Below are 13699 nucleotides of genomic sequence, written 5' to 3'. Positions count from 1 at the left end.
CACTATCATTTGAGCCACAAATATCTCTTTCTAAGGAGATGATTGAAGATGTCAGGAAGGCATCAGTGACAGTTGCTGCAGGGTTTTCTCCGTGGTTAAACAAAACCGGAGGATTGTCGTCTGTGCATGCGCTCGTCTCCGGGTGGCATCTTTGCACTTTGATCGCTCCTTGTTTTATGTTTGTTGAGCATTTTTATGTGCCGTGTTTTCACACTTTAAGAGCAGTTTTTTTTCCCCCTCTGACATCCTGTTATGAGCTGCACCCACATAAAGGAAGGATTTTTAGTCACAGCTTCTTGCCAAACTTGTCTTCCGCAGCCTCCTCATAAATCAAAAAGGCAGAAACACCCTTCCAAAGAAAACAAACAACTTCCTCGTAGACATTTAAAAAGGAGAGGTCCCTATTACAAGCATAAAGAAACATGACACACAAAATTCCATTTGTTCCCTTCCTGCACACTTACTACACCTCCCAGCTTGTTAGATAGACAGAGGTGGTGGCGTGAAGGTGACATCTATCACTGAGCGAGCTGGCATGCTATAAATACCATCAGCGGGCTGCCTGTGGCCCCTCATAGCTCAGAAACAGCTGATGTGAGTGCTGAGGAATGATGAGACAAGAATGAGAAAAGTCACTGCTGAAATGCATTTGCTTTGTTTATAAAACAGCCAGACGTGAGCTGAACTAAAGAGGGTTTTTCACACAAAGACTGATAAAAGAGCTGCTCTGTCCAGCTCCTGCTTCATTTCAGGGTTTGGCCAGTTTACCCGAAGATCAACGTTATGTGTTCAACAGGTGTGACGCTGCTAAACCATTGAGTATTTCCAAAACTATCAACAAAGAGGCAAACCTTAAAACCTGCCTTTTATAATGCGCTTAAACATGTATCACAGCTTTGAATGAACTGTTAACTCTTTTCTGTTTGTTTTTAACCGTGTTCTTTTGTGTGCTTTAGGTATAACATACATCTGTCATCAGACTAAGAGTCTTAAACCACCCTGATTGGAAAGGAGCCACGGGCGTTTTTCATCGTGTCAGAGAAAGATTTGTGGCTTTTGTCAACCTGATGATGCATGACATTCTTTAATAATGACCCTGAAAGATATTGACTATTTTCATCACGTCTGATCTGTTTTTTTATTCTGTTATTTTGCTTTTCTGAGTGTACACAAGTGCTTGTACAGATCTATTCATAAAAAACTTAAAAACCCATGTCTTTAGGTCCACATTCTGGATGTCAGAATTCTCAGATTTTCTTTTTTTTTTTAGTCCCATAGCATTATCCACTGAGATCAGTTCAATTTACATTATATAATCCTCCCACAATGCCCCCCCTATATATCTGTTGTTGTACATCATCACGAGAATTTGGCTTAGAATATTAGCTTTTAATCACATCTACCTGGGGGGGACTGTGGCCTCCCTTCCTTATAACCCCCTCTGCCGACTTAAAGTCCAACCAACAAATCAGCTCATGATCAACAAGCTCATCAGTGATGAATAAAACATGTATCAAATGTTATATGTTTTAATCCTGTTAGTATCCATTAAAGTGACCAAACTGTGTTTTTTGGGCAGGTCTGTCTGCAACATGGTTGTAAAAAATCGTTTAAACGTTCTTGTGAAAACTCAGGTAAATTAGTTATTTCCAACAGCAGCACTTTTCATTGGGATCAAGATGTCATTCATTGACTCGTTGTTCTAATAGATGTAGAGTGTCTTTGTGAAGCTAAGACTTAAAGGAAAATTACCAAATAGTGAGTGACTGCTCTGTGTTCAAAAAGGCCTTTTTTAGTTTTTTTTGTTTCTTTCTACAAAGATAGCGTTCTTGACAAGGCCCTCCTCAAAATTTAACAAGCTATATCTTAACTGTAACATCTTGAAGAATAAAACTGTAACAATTATAAGGAATGTCACTGCAAAAATACATTTTGACTTTTTTTTTTGTAAGTGCCTGGAAAACAGGGAAAAAAAATCCCATTTTCAGCTCGTCTAAAGGAAAACAAGTCTGGATGCGACACAGCACAGCAGACTGTTTGATCTCCATTTGCTGTTCTTCCCTTCTCCCCTGCCCTCTGCCCTCTCCTGACCTGTCATTCTTTGAAATGGAGCTGTAGAAAATAGCTTACAAGTTTGGAATTATTGCTGGGGCCAGTACCAATCTTCTAATGCTTGTTACAGCCTGTTAGTTGTAGTTTCTGTTTGTCATTTTGGTATGATGGATGCTATGATTGGACCTTGGAAAGCCTATGAGAAAATCAGCTTAAATACGGCCATTGTGAAGAACAGGCTACTATGTAGGAAATAAACATTTGAAAAGTTTTACCAATGGATTTTTTTATTATCAAATAATTGTGTAGAAAATGACAACTGTTGCTTTTGTATTTCTTTTTTTTTGGATTATTATGCAAATATAAATAAGCTGAATTTGAAGACATTCTCCTGAACACCTCATAGAGCTGCAAAAAGAAGGTTCCTCCATCACTGAGACAGTTCCCAGCCATGCTCCGATGATCTACAGTTGCTTTGCGGACATATTTTTTGGGAAAACTAGTGTTTTCACACCAGAAATAAGGCCTTTTCCAGAGAGAACCCCTGTTTAATTCAAGAAGGGCCCAAGTCCAGAGACTTTAGTTTGCTAGTCCTCTGGAATTATAAAAGTGAGGTGCTTCATATTATAGCATTTGTAAGCTTTGAAGTAGTGCTAAATCTGGGTAAAGTATTAATCATTTGGTGTAGCTTCCCTTTAAGCTATGCAATTAAAATCATTTCCTGGTGTGCGGTTGAAAAGATGGTTGTCACAGGGTCACTTGCAAGTTTTTAAACAGAAGATTTTCTTCCTGTTTTGCGCTATTAGGAACCATTTTAAAATGTGTTGTTACCCCATATTAATAACAACAAAATATTTCAAACTGTATTTACTGATCCTTTGTTGAACCCAAAGATTCTTCCTCTTTGCTCTCTTCTCATGCCACCGTGTTAAGACCTTTAGTTTTCCAATCTTCTCATATTGTCCTCCACCCAACCAGGGCATCCTCAATCATTGGCCTACCCACTGTCAACTTCAACCCCAGCAGCAGAGCCATTCTGCACAGAGACTCCTGACATCTCCAACACTGTCCCTTCCTCCACCTTTGAATCCAAACTATGTACTTTTTAATACTCTTATTGTGTTCCTTTTTGTGTGTGTTTTTTTGTTTTATTGCCATTTTGTTTAAACGCCTAACTGGTCAACGGTCAAATACCAAGGTTGGGATCAATAAAGTATGTTTATCTTATCCAGTGAACACTTATAAGGCACATGTAAACAAATTACTTTACAATTATTATTTTTGTAATGATAAAAAAAATACAATTTCATTAGTATGAGGAAAAATAGCCAATAGTTCCATACTAAAGAATGCAGAAATACTAATTGTAGAAGTTCTCATTTGATGTTCATAAACGTTTCTTGGGTTGGGTATGAAGAAACTCTGGGCATGAGGAAATGTCAGTGCAATTACAGAGAAGAACATAATGGGGTCCTCTTGCTTAAAAAATCTAATTAAGGCGGATCTTTGCTGATCTACTGTGTGTGGACTCCAGACTGAAGCAGCTCAGGTTGATGTGCTGCGGTACATCTGGTGGAATATACTCAGTCAGTGTGTAAATAAACAATTCTCCCAACGCCCCATGAGGTCAGTAATGTTTGGTGTCTGTGTTTTTGCTCTGGTTCTCTGCAGACTGCTGTAGCCCGTCCCAGTTTGGTTCCACCATCTGTCCTAGTGGGGGAGCACACAGCAGTTTACACTTGTGCTAATGATTCTGTCAGTATATACGGACCTTTCATTGTCTTTTTCTATTTCTGCACGCATGACTATTATGACTTTGTAGATTATTAGTCCAAGTTCTGTCCTCTAATTGCTAGATTAAAACTTCTTACAAACTCTTCATACTGCCTCTGAGTCCTTGGAGACTTTGTCCTCAACTGAAAAACTTAACACAAAGTTTCATCTACAGATGGCTCATTATACCAATTTTAAAGTTTCTAAATTGGCTACTGGTCTCTTTGATGTAGATTTTAATGTCTCCTCATTTGTTTTGAAGCCTTTTGATGGTATTTTTTCCCCTTTTTCATCTGCTCCAGTCTAATTCTGTGAGTAGCTTCATACCTTTAGGTCTGTTGATGGAGGGTTTTTTAATCATTCTCACAACTAGAGCGTGTATTCTGAAGCCTCCCTTTCTATTATAGTCCACATCTGTTGAATTGCCTCCAGACCAAGGAACAGCAGAGTAGATACATTTGAAATAAAAGAAGAAAATCTAAGTATTTTAGGTAAGGAAAACTGAATCAAATTATTCACACCATACCATGACAAAAACAAGTCAAATGGTGGAATAACACTTGTAATGGAACGAAGAATTATAAAACCAGACAAAAACTGTTTATTTAATTAAAAGTAGCAGCACTAATGCCCAGGATTTTACAGTAAACAGCCACAATTCAGAATTAGACAGTGCAGTCTCTTACTTAGATTTGCAAAAAAAGGAAAACGTTGAAAGCATCCTTAAAAGTCCAACCCTGCAGCTCCTAGAGCTTTTTTTTAAGTGACTATTAGTCAAGTTAAGCCGGCTGTCAATGAAACAGATGTTTGGCAAAAAACACAGATTTCCCTTCAACATGAAGTCATCAAACCCACTATTGAGCCCAGTTTTTTTTAACTTGTTCTGCATTCACAAGCAAATGATAATCACTGATTGTACATGATTTCTTGTTAAATGAAATGTTCGGATGTTTTTAATGACCCTTTCCATTAGCTGTCGGAATCTTTCTTTCCTAATCACATTCATAAATTCAGATCCCAAACTTTTCTTGTTTTCGTGTCTGGACAAAAATGGTTCGTTGTAAGTAACTGTGCCATTTTGAGTGTGCCTTGAAAACTGGATTTTAGAACAGCAAAAGATGAGATGAAAAACACAGAAAGCAAGGTGGTTGTCATTTCTCAAGATGTGCAAGACTCATGACTAAAAAAAAGGTGTCATGTTGAATAGAAGATGCTAAAAAAAACATGCAAATGTGTCTGTGGGTGCAACACATATGAACTCAATATTAAAACATAATACCTGATCTTTCAGCCATTGATCATATTCAGTCTTAGTTCAGAATATGGTGTCCATGTAAATGTAGAGAATCACATTTCTGTCTTTATTGTAGCACAAAGTTTTATAACCACTCTTGAAAAATGTAAAATGTCAAAAAACTAGGGGTGTAATGATTAATCACCCTATACTATTCTAATTTTTTTTCAAAAAAATGAAGAAGTTGATTATATTGATTTTGGAAAACACCTTATGGATCGAGGCACGGTAGATTTATTTTACTATAATTGTGACAAAGTAGTTGCATCTACTTGTCACCTGTCTGTCATAGCTCATCACTTTTAGACACATCATGCAGAACCACCAAATGTTTAAGACTGGTTTGAATTTGAGTAATGTTTCTTACCATCTCTTCCTGGTGCACAAGGAACAAAATGGTGGCAAAGGCCTTCACTTCCTGTTTAGTATTTGGGCACAGGAAGTGGAAAGAATTTGGATTTCTTTGTATATGCCTTTTGTTATGATTTGAGTTGTTTATTTATGTTTGTCTTTATTTGCAGGACTTTAACTGTATGATTTACAAAACATGTCTATCTTTTGTTGTAATTATTTGAAACGTTTGTTTAAAATGGCTTCCTTCCTGGGCGTGGCCAGCCAATTAACTGGAGCCTATTAAAGAGACGGAGGTAGGTGTAAAAAGAGACAGAGCATTGAACTAATGTTCAATTTGGATTATTTGGAATCTGGAAAAACAACAGTGGGCTGAACTTTTGGAAGCTAATATGTGAATGGATTTGCCATTCATTCTTGTTTACTTGTTTGTTTGTACACATATTTATTTGCACTTGATACAGGGAATCTGGAAAACTTCAGCTGCACTGTTCAGTACCAGGTATTTCTCTTTGAGTCACACTGGTTGAAGTTTTGGCTAAAGATGTCCTGGATCCATTTTAGGTCAGTGACTCGGATTGTTCAAAATGAACAAATATTGACTATGAATTGTACTATCAACCACAAATTATGATTTGAATTAAATCATTGTTAAAATGAATTGTTACACTCCTACAAAAAACATAGTGTGTCTTTCTACTTATTCAAGCTGATTATAACAAAGTTATGAAAACATGATAGTTTGGTTCTGCAACCTTTGTTTTTGTCATTATTTTTCTTAAAATTATATTAGAAGTATTTAATTTTTTTATATGTACGAGTTGATAAACATGTGAATTGAGGTTGTACTTTAACAAACCTTTCAAAAAGAGTATCAGACAACTTTTATCACTATTGGAAGATCGCAGAAATGCTCTCTCATTGGGACACTGGTGGGATTTCCACACCCATTTTACTGGACTGCTAACAATGCTACCCATCAAGAACTCCAGAGATGTGTTTTGGTCCAGCTCAGTACCTCAGTTGTGTGCTGAGCTCAGCATGCCACTTCTGCTGCTGCAGGCCTTTTTGGCTCGCTTAGCAGAGCTGGTTAGCAGAGCTGCCTTCCGCCATTAGTGTGGCTCTGATCAGATTAGCTGCCAGGACATTTGCCAGCACGGTCACAGAGGAGAGAGCACACTGCCTGGCAAGGTTTGGGTTTAGAATGGCATATTAGGCAGGATGGAGTGACCAACACATTTAGCAGCACAGCCATGATTAAGGCATAAGAGTGCTAATTTTCATGTTGGTGAGTCCAAGCAGAGTTAGTGGCTAAATAGGTTGCATTACACTGCGCTGTCTCCTGGCTTCTCCATTACATAAAGAACTGTGCTAACAGTGCTGGTTTTTTATCATTTGTTTCCCACTGCATGAGGATGATTAAACAGGGTTTGACAACTGCTAAAGAATGAGAGGTCTGAGCGGTAATTTTAAAGGATTAACAGAAAGGAGATCAAGCAGTGAGTGGTACAGCGGCAGTAACAACAGTGTGTAGCGTAAGTGCCATGTCAGTCCCCTCCCACAGCTCTTCCTGCAGTGGAACAGATTGGACCCGCCGCAGAGCCTTCTGATTGCTGTGTCGACCAAAAGTCAGCTGACAGATGGCTGCCTCCGAGCGTGGTGCACCAGGCTTTGCTCTGCTCACATTGATGGAGGTCCATGCACACAAAACACAACATTAACATGCAAAGAATCATGTCCCAAGAAAATGGAAAGAGCAACGAGGATGCAGTTGTTTTGATCTTGGCGATGTCAGGGATGGGAATGCTGTTCTTCTGAAGGCTAAATGACCAGCTCCACATAAGACATGTTCAACTTCAAACACAAGTGGCCAGTAAGACGACAGAAAGCACATGTTTTCCATGAGCATATTTGTTTGCCGCACCTCTAAGTTGCTTTGCGTGGGAGCGATGAAACAAAATCAACTTCAAATTCAAACCAAACTCTGTTTGATGACAAAAATGGATTTATGCTGTGTGCAAGAAGAGAAAAAATAAAACAACTCCATCTGCCCTTACAAGTTTGGGTAAACCAAAGCCCTCATAGTGCAGTAGATTAGACAATAGCATTTGTTTGTCATGTTTGATTATTATAACAGCAAAAAAATACTTAGGAAAAATCTGGATTTGAGAAAAAGCACTTAAGAAAGTGTATGTAACTGCAGGTCTTTTGGCCCACAGCCCATAGTTCAGCAGTAGAGATGTGAGTCATTCTAATCAGGTAATAAAGGTTTAATATCATGTCTACTTTGCTGCACTATTAAGGTTGAACTGCCTTAATTTCCATTAAAAGATCAAAAGAGTGGAAGTCATTCGCGTGAAAGTAATGAGAAACTGATCAAATTTCAAAATAAAGTACCACTTCTGGCCTTCAGGCATTGCTTAGGCAGCAACGCGTGATCCCACGAGTCCTGCGAAATTGACAGCACTTGAACTCACTTTGCTTATGAAATGTGTGCAGTGAGGCTTAAAGTTAAGCTGCAGAGACCAAGAACACTCCACTTATGAGGCACCCAGTGTGTCAGGATTCAAGAACCAAGAAAAAGGTTTGCTGCTTTTTAATCTAAAAAAGCCAAATTTGCACATCTAAAGATCTACATAATCTTATTTACATTGCTTGTGGTTTATGTCCTCCAAATAAATGCAAAACCAGCTTTATTTTACACTTTTATTAAATGCAAAAATTAATCAAATCTATGTTATATTTCACTCAGTTGCAAGTTTAATCATCAAAATATTACATACAAATTAAAAGTATTTGTAATTTGGTCAAACATGTTGTATTTCAGACTTCAAAGACTCACTCTGATGTAACTCGTGTTTTTGGTGTTTTTTTAATGTGTTCTCGTGACATTTTTCTCATAACAGAGGACTTATATAAAGACAGGTAAGCTCAAAATTGCATTTCTGAGTATCTCTGTATTCAAAGGGTTGTGAATCAGGAGCAGACGAAAAAAATGCTGTTAAAAAAATGTGTATTCGTGACAATAAATCTACACTGCAAGCTCCCTGCTGTACGACTGGACATTTCTCACCATTTTTGTTGCACCGGTATGTGAGCTTGCAGTTCTAAGGGGCTGTGAGTTAACAGGAGAGCATACAAAAAGATGGATGATGGGATGTGGGAAGTGGCAAATTTCTAATGAATGACTGGTGCTCTGCAGAAACTATGTCCTTGAAAATGACACAGATTTTTTGGTTTTGGCTAAAACAGCCTAATCATAAACAAAAGACCACTGGGAACGCTTTTGCAATCGATCAATAGATGATCAGAGTGGGCTTTTAAGGTCTAAAACACAATTGGGATACCTATAGTTTGCTTTGGACATTGATGAAACTATCCATCACTAATCGATAAGATATTATTTTATGTTGCTTTCCTATTTATTCTTGTATTTTGGCGTGATCTGACTTTTAAATCTAGTCACATATTTCATCTTAGACATTTCTGGTTTATTCCGCTTTCATATAATCTAGTCAGCAAACTCATACAACTGTGAAATAGACAATATTATAGCATATCGCAGCAGCCATTCCCCAAAACAATTCACTTTTTTCTGCACCATTTACCCGCGCCCTCTGCCACATACACAGCCTTTGGATCTCCGAAGCAAATGGGTTGCATGTGTCTTATGCTTCTCCTACATCTCCTGTTGCCATAAATATCTTGTTCTAAAAGGCAGGTAATGAAAAACGCTGCCTTGGTAATCCATGACGGAAGGCAGTTTCATGCTAGTTTAGCTTCCATCACCCCCTTTTTCCCTCCACCGCTCACTGGCACGAGCTCCCATCCCCCTTTCTCACGCTCACCTGTCTTCTCTCATCTTCTCCTCTTTGTCCCTTCTGCAGAGAAAATGCACAAGTCAGTGGTCTGCAACAACATTTATGAATATTTCATCTGTGTTCTTTCTTTGCTTTATTTACCAATCAAGGCACCTATCAAGCTAGACGTGGAGCGTAAGATTGCAACTTTTTCCATTAACCGATTCACTAGCATTGAACTCTGGATATTCCATATGTTGTTTTATAGGTTTTAGGAAAAACTTTACAGTAAACAAAAATACAATGAAAAACCACGTTTTGGTTGAATTTGTGGAAAGTGTAGTAACTCACTGGACTTTGAGTGCTTAACCCTTGTGCTATCCTACGACCCCACCCTTACATTGACATGTTCTCCCTACCATGACAAAGGTGGATAAAGGTGAAATGGATTTCATGTAATCCAAGGACACCAGTGAAGATCACAAATCATTGAAGAAAAAAGGTTCAGCGGACTGTCTGGTGGGGTCTAGATGACCCCACTCCCATTAAAGTGCCTGAGAGAGCACACAAGTTAGTTAGTAGTTACACAAAACCTTATTAACACCTTAACAAATTGAAATGTTTGTGCAGGTTTTTCAGAATCGCAGACTCTTAACATCATTAAGCTGTCAATTAAAAGTCTGTGTAAACGTGCGTTATGGGCCTCCATGTTCAAGACTCTTGCTGTAATGCGTACTTTTGCAGGTTTTTACAATTGTTTTTGGTCTCTACATACAAAACAGGCAGCCTTTGAACGTGTGTTAAAAGTTAAACCGGGTCAGATTTTTACCAATCACTGGTAGTGATGTATGGATGGCGTCTCTTTCCATTAATGGAAGTACTGTTTGAAGATTGGTCATGGAAGAAAAATTAATAATTGTGGTTTTATATGGCCGGAACTCTATGAAACCAAATGTTTCATATATCGAAATAGAGCTGTGAAAGAAAAAGCCTGGAGCAAGATTCCCCAGATTTACATCGCTTTGACATTTTGCACCAAACCTCTTCCAATTATAGGTGACAGAGATGCGCTAGTAAACAAATGAGGGTAAATATTTTTATTTTTTATCTGAGGACATCAGTGCCTCACCAGCCAGGATCCACACTTGCGTCAGTGTAGTATCAAAATGGTATGGCAAGAAAGAGTCCCCCTCCACAGTTTTCTTTGCCCTACAGTCATGGAGGGAACTGGCACTTCACAGCAAGCCATTGATCAGGGTGGATTGCAGGAGACAGCAGCTCAGAGCTGAAGCCCTCAGAGGAAGACCCTCTTACACATCCTGGCAGCCCTTCCAACAGAATAGATAACTCCGGAGCAGCGGCTTCTGCTTCAGTTGGTGCCAGCAAATTTGAAATTCAAACACTGAGCAAGGTGTTCTTGAAGAGTGGTCAAAACACTTTGTTTTAAGGTTGAACTGAGATAAAACATTGTAAAGGAAAAACAAAGACTTTGAATTATTCCATGTGGTTTATTTTATTTAGTTCACTTTTGTCAAAGTGAAAAATTGATAAATACTGTATTCAAGTCACAGCTAACAGTTTATCATTATTTTTTAATGTGGTCAAATTTATTGAGATTGAGTATTTTTCGGATAAATAAAGGATTTTCTTTAATTAAAAAGAGTCCAACAGATAGAACTGGAGTTTAAGTTCAAGCAGGATTTTTCTTAGTTTGACTTCACTTGACTATTCCTTCAGTTCATTTGGACTTCTACAACACATTGTTGTCACTTTTATCTAATTTTGTGATGTTTTGTGCTTAGTTTTTGACCCTTTCAAGTACGTTCAAACAAAAGGAACAATACAGAACATCTACCTTATTCAGAGAGAGTATGTTATAAAATGGTGTCTATAACAATTGAATCAGTTAGTTCAAAAGGGGCCCAAGTCCACAATTTTTCAAAATAGAGATATTATGTTCTATGGTCTTCAAGGGAAAAGCTATCTGATTATGTGCAAAAAAAAAAGTCCCAAGTATGTTGTAATGGATTGACTATGCTTGACATTTTAAATGCATTAAGTGCAAAATTCCTGGACTTGGGCCTCTCTTGAATGGGGTTTGCTTTATCCTATAGATGGCAGCACTAGTTATCCAACATGGCAGTGCCCCTGTTTAATTCAGGAAGGGCCCGAAAGGCGGAGCCTCAGAGATCGAGTTGTCTTACTTCTAGGGAAATGAAAATATGTCGTAAAAAATACTGATAGGTCATAAAAAAAAAACTTCTTTAGTGTGTCAAAGGTAATATATTATCACATACAGTGTATATGAAATAGTTTACTCTGAAAGGCTTTAGAAAAGGATGATATAGTGACTTTAATTTAGTTTCAAAATCCTTGTAGTTTAATCAGAGCAATATTGTAAAAATGAGAGTTAAGTCAACAAATTATTTTTCATAGAGCTTACTCTGGTACATCAGACAATATGCAAGAAGCGAGAAGTTTAATGATATGATTATCAGGGCGTAAGTAAAAGAGATGAAGATTAAACAGGTTTGTGAATGCATATAAAACCAAGTCATAAGGATAAAATTTAAAGATTTTTAAAATCAAAGTATAACTAAATCTAAAACAAAAAACTTCAGAAGTTGATTAAACAAATAGGTATTTTTTTACTTAATGGGAGTGGTTGTGCAGCACTATGAACATTTCTAGTTGTAAACAACAGTGTATAAATAAAAATACCCATGATGCTTTTTTGGGTCACATTTTGTTCAATATTAGTATTCAATCACATTTAAAAATGCTGAACAACACTTTTAAGAAAACAAGACAGGGTTCTTACATTATTCCTCAGACATCATCATCTTGTGTTTGCACGTGTACACAGGTTGTGTTTTGTTTATCCCTCACTTTGTCGCTCTGTGCCTCAGGCACAAGATCTCAGGTTCCTCCGTCCTCAACAAAATTGAAAACCATCAGGATGTAATTCTGGAAAAGGCCACACAGCCAACTATGTGCCGCTGTCACCTTATCTTCCAGACGTTAGTGCTCTGCTGGGCCTGTCTGTACCCTTGGGAAGACCGCTTAGAGCCCATTCTGGCCACAGCAGCAGAGAGGAGCAGAGATCAGTCATTTTAGTCGGCCTGTCACATTTGTTTTTAGAACCTGCAGTGATTCCATTCTGCTGGCTTTTGAATTATTTGACCCCAAAGGCATGTGACAAGCAGCAATGTGCCTGCAGTGGGAGTGGGGACTTTGAAGTGGAAGATTAAAAAACAATAAAGAAATCCAAATCAAATGTGGAACTTTTTTTTTTTTTTGGTGTAAAATATTTTGTCAAAGTGTTTACACAAAAAAACCTGAAAACTTTTCATTCATCTTCTTCCAATTTTTTCCCTTTCGGGTCACGGGGCTGCGAGAGCCTATCTCGGCTACTTGTGGGCGAAGGCAGGGAGCACCCTGGACAGGTCACCAGGGTAGACTGTCTACAATCACACACCCATGCACTCTCACATCTAGGGTCAATTTAGATTAACCAATTAACCTATGAAGCATGTTTTTGGATGGTGGGAGGAAGCTGTAGTCCCCAGAGAAATCCCACACATGCACAGGGAGAACAGAAAGGTCACCCATTGATTTTCTGGTTCAGGTCCCCCAGCCAGGACTTGAACTAGGGGCCTTCTTGCTGTGAGGCAAGACCGCTAACCACTGCACCACTGTGCAGCCCACCTGAAAAGGAAGTTAATCACGTCAGGAATAGAGTCTCCACCTTTCGTTGTCTATAGCAATATATTTCTTAGAAATGCAGAACAAGGAGAATCATGAGCCCAAGGGCCCTCATAGACCTGAAAACTTAGCACGATAAAAAAAGAAACACATTTAATAATATAAATGATGATGAGATGTAAAGCATTAAGACTCCTAGATATGAAGGTCACATAACTTCTTTAATTAAGAATTTATTTAATTTGTTTGTTAAGATACACCCATCTAATTAAAAATAAAGAGCAGACACAGCCGATAATGTTCAGATACTTGAAAGAAGTCGTCCTTAAAACACCAGGTTGTCTACTAATTCTAATGTACCATCACTGGGAAGGTTTTAAGCTTTCACAAGTTAAATATTTATCCTTTTGCTCATACGGTTACATCTGCAGCATATTTGACCATTCAAAAACATTAATTTACAGACTTCTGTCTTTATTCAGCAGTGAAAGGGTTAGAAGACAAAATGATCTGCAGTTCTACCCCTCAGCTCTATTTCTTACCATACATCACTAAAATGAAAGACCGTAGGGCAAAGCTAAAAATGTGAGGTACAAGGCTGAAGTGGGCATCTGAGAAACTGATTTTAACGTCCGGTTTCTCTTACCTTTTGAGGGTAAAGTTTATCTCCATCCTCTGTAAAATATCTGCATCTGGTTTACACTTGAACCATTAAAATATGTTA

The sequence above is a fragment of the Oryzias latipes genome, chromosome 3 (genome assembly GCF_053564925.1).
Source record: "Oryzias latipes strain Hd-rR chromosome 3, Olatipes_Hd-rR_3.1".
NCBI classification, from domain to species: domain Eukaryota; kingdom Metazoa; phylum Chordata; class Actinopteri; order Beloniformes; family Adrianichthyidae; genus Oryzias; species Oryzias latipes.
The sequence above is the reverse complement of the archived record's forward strand: the minus strand, read 5'-3'. Positions refer to the sequence as shown.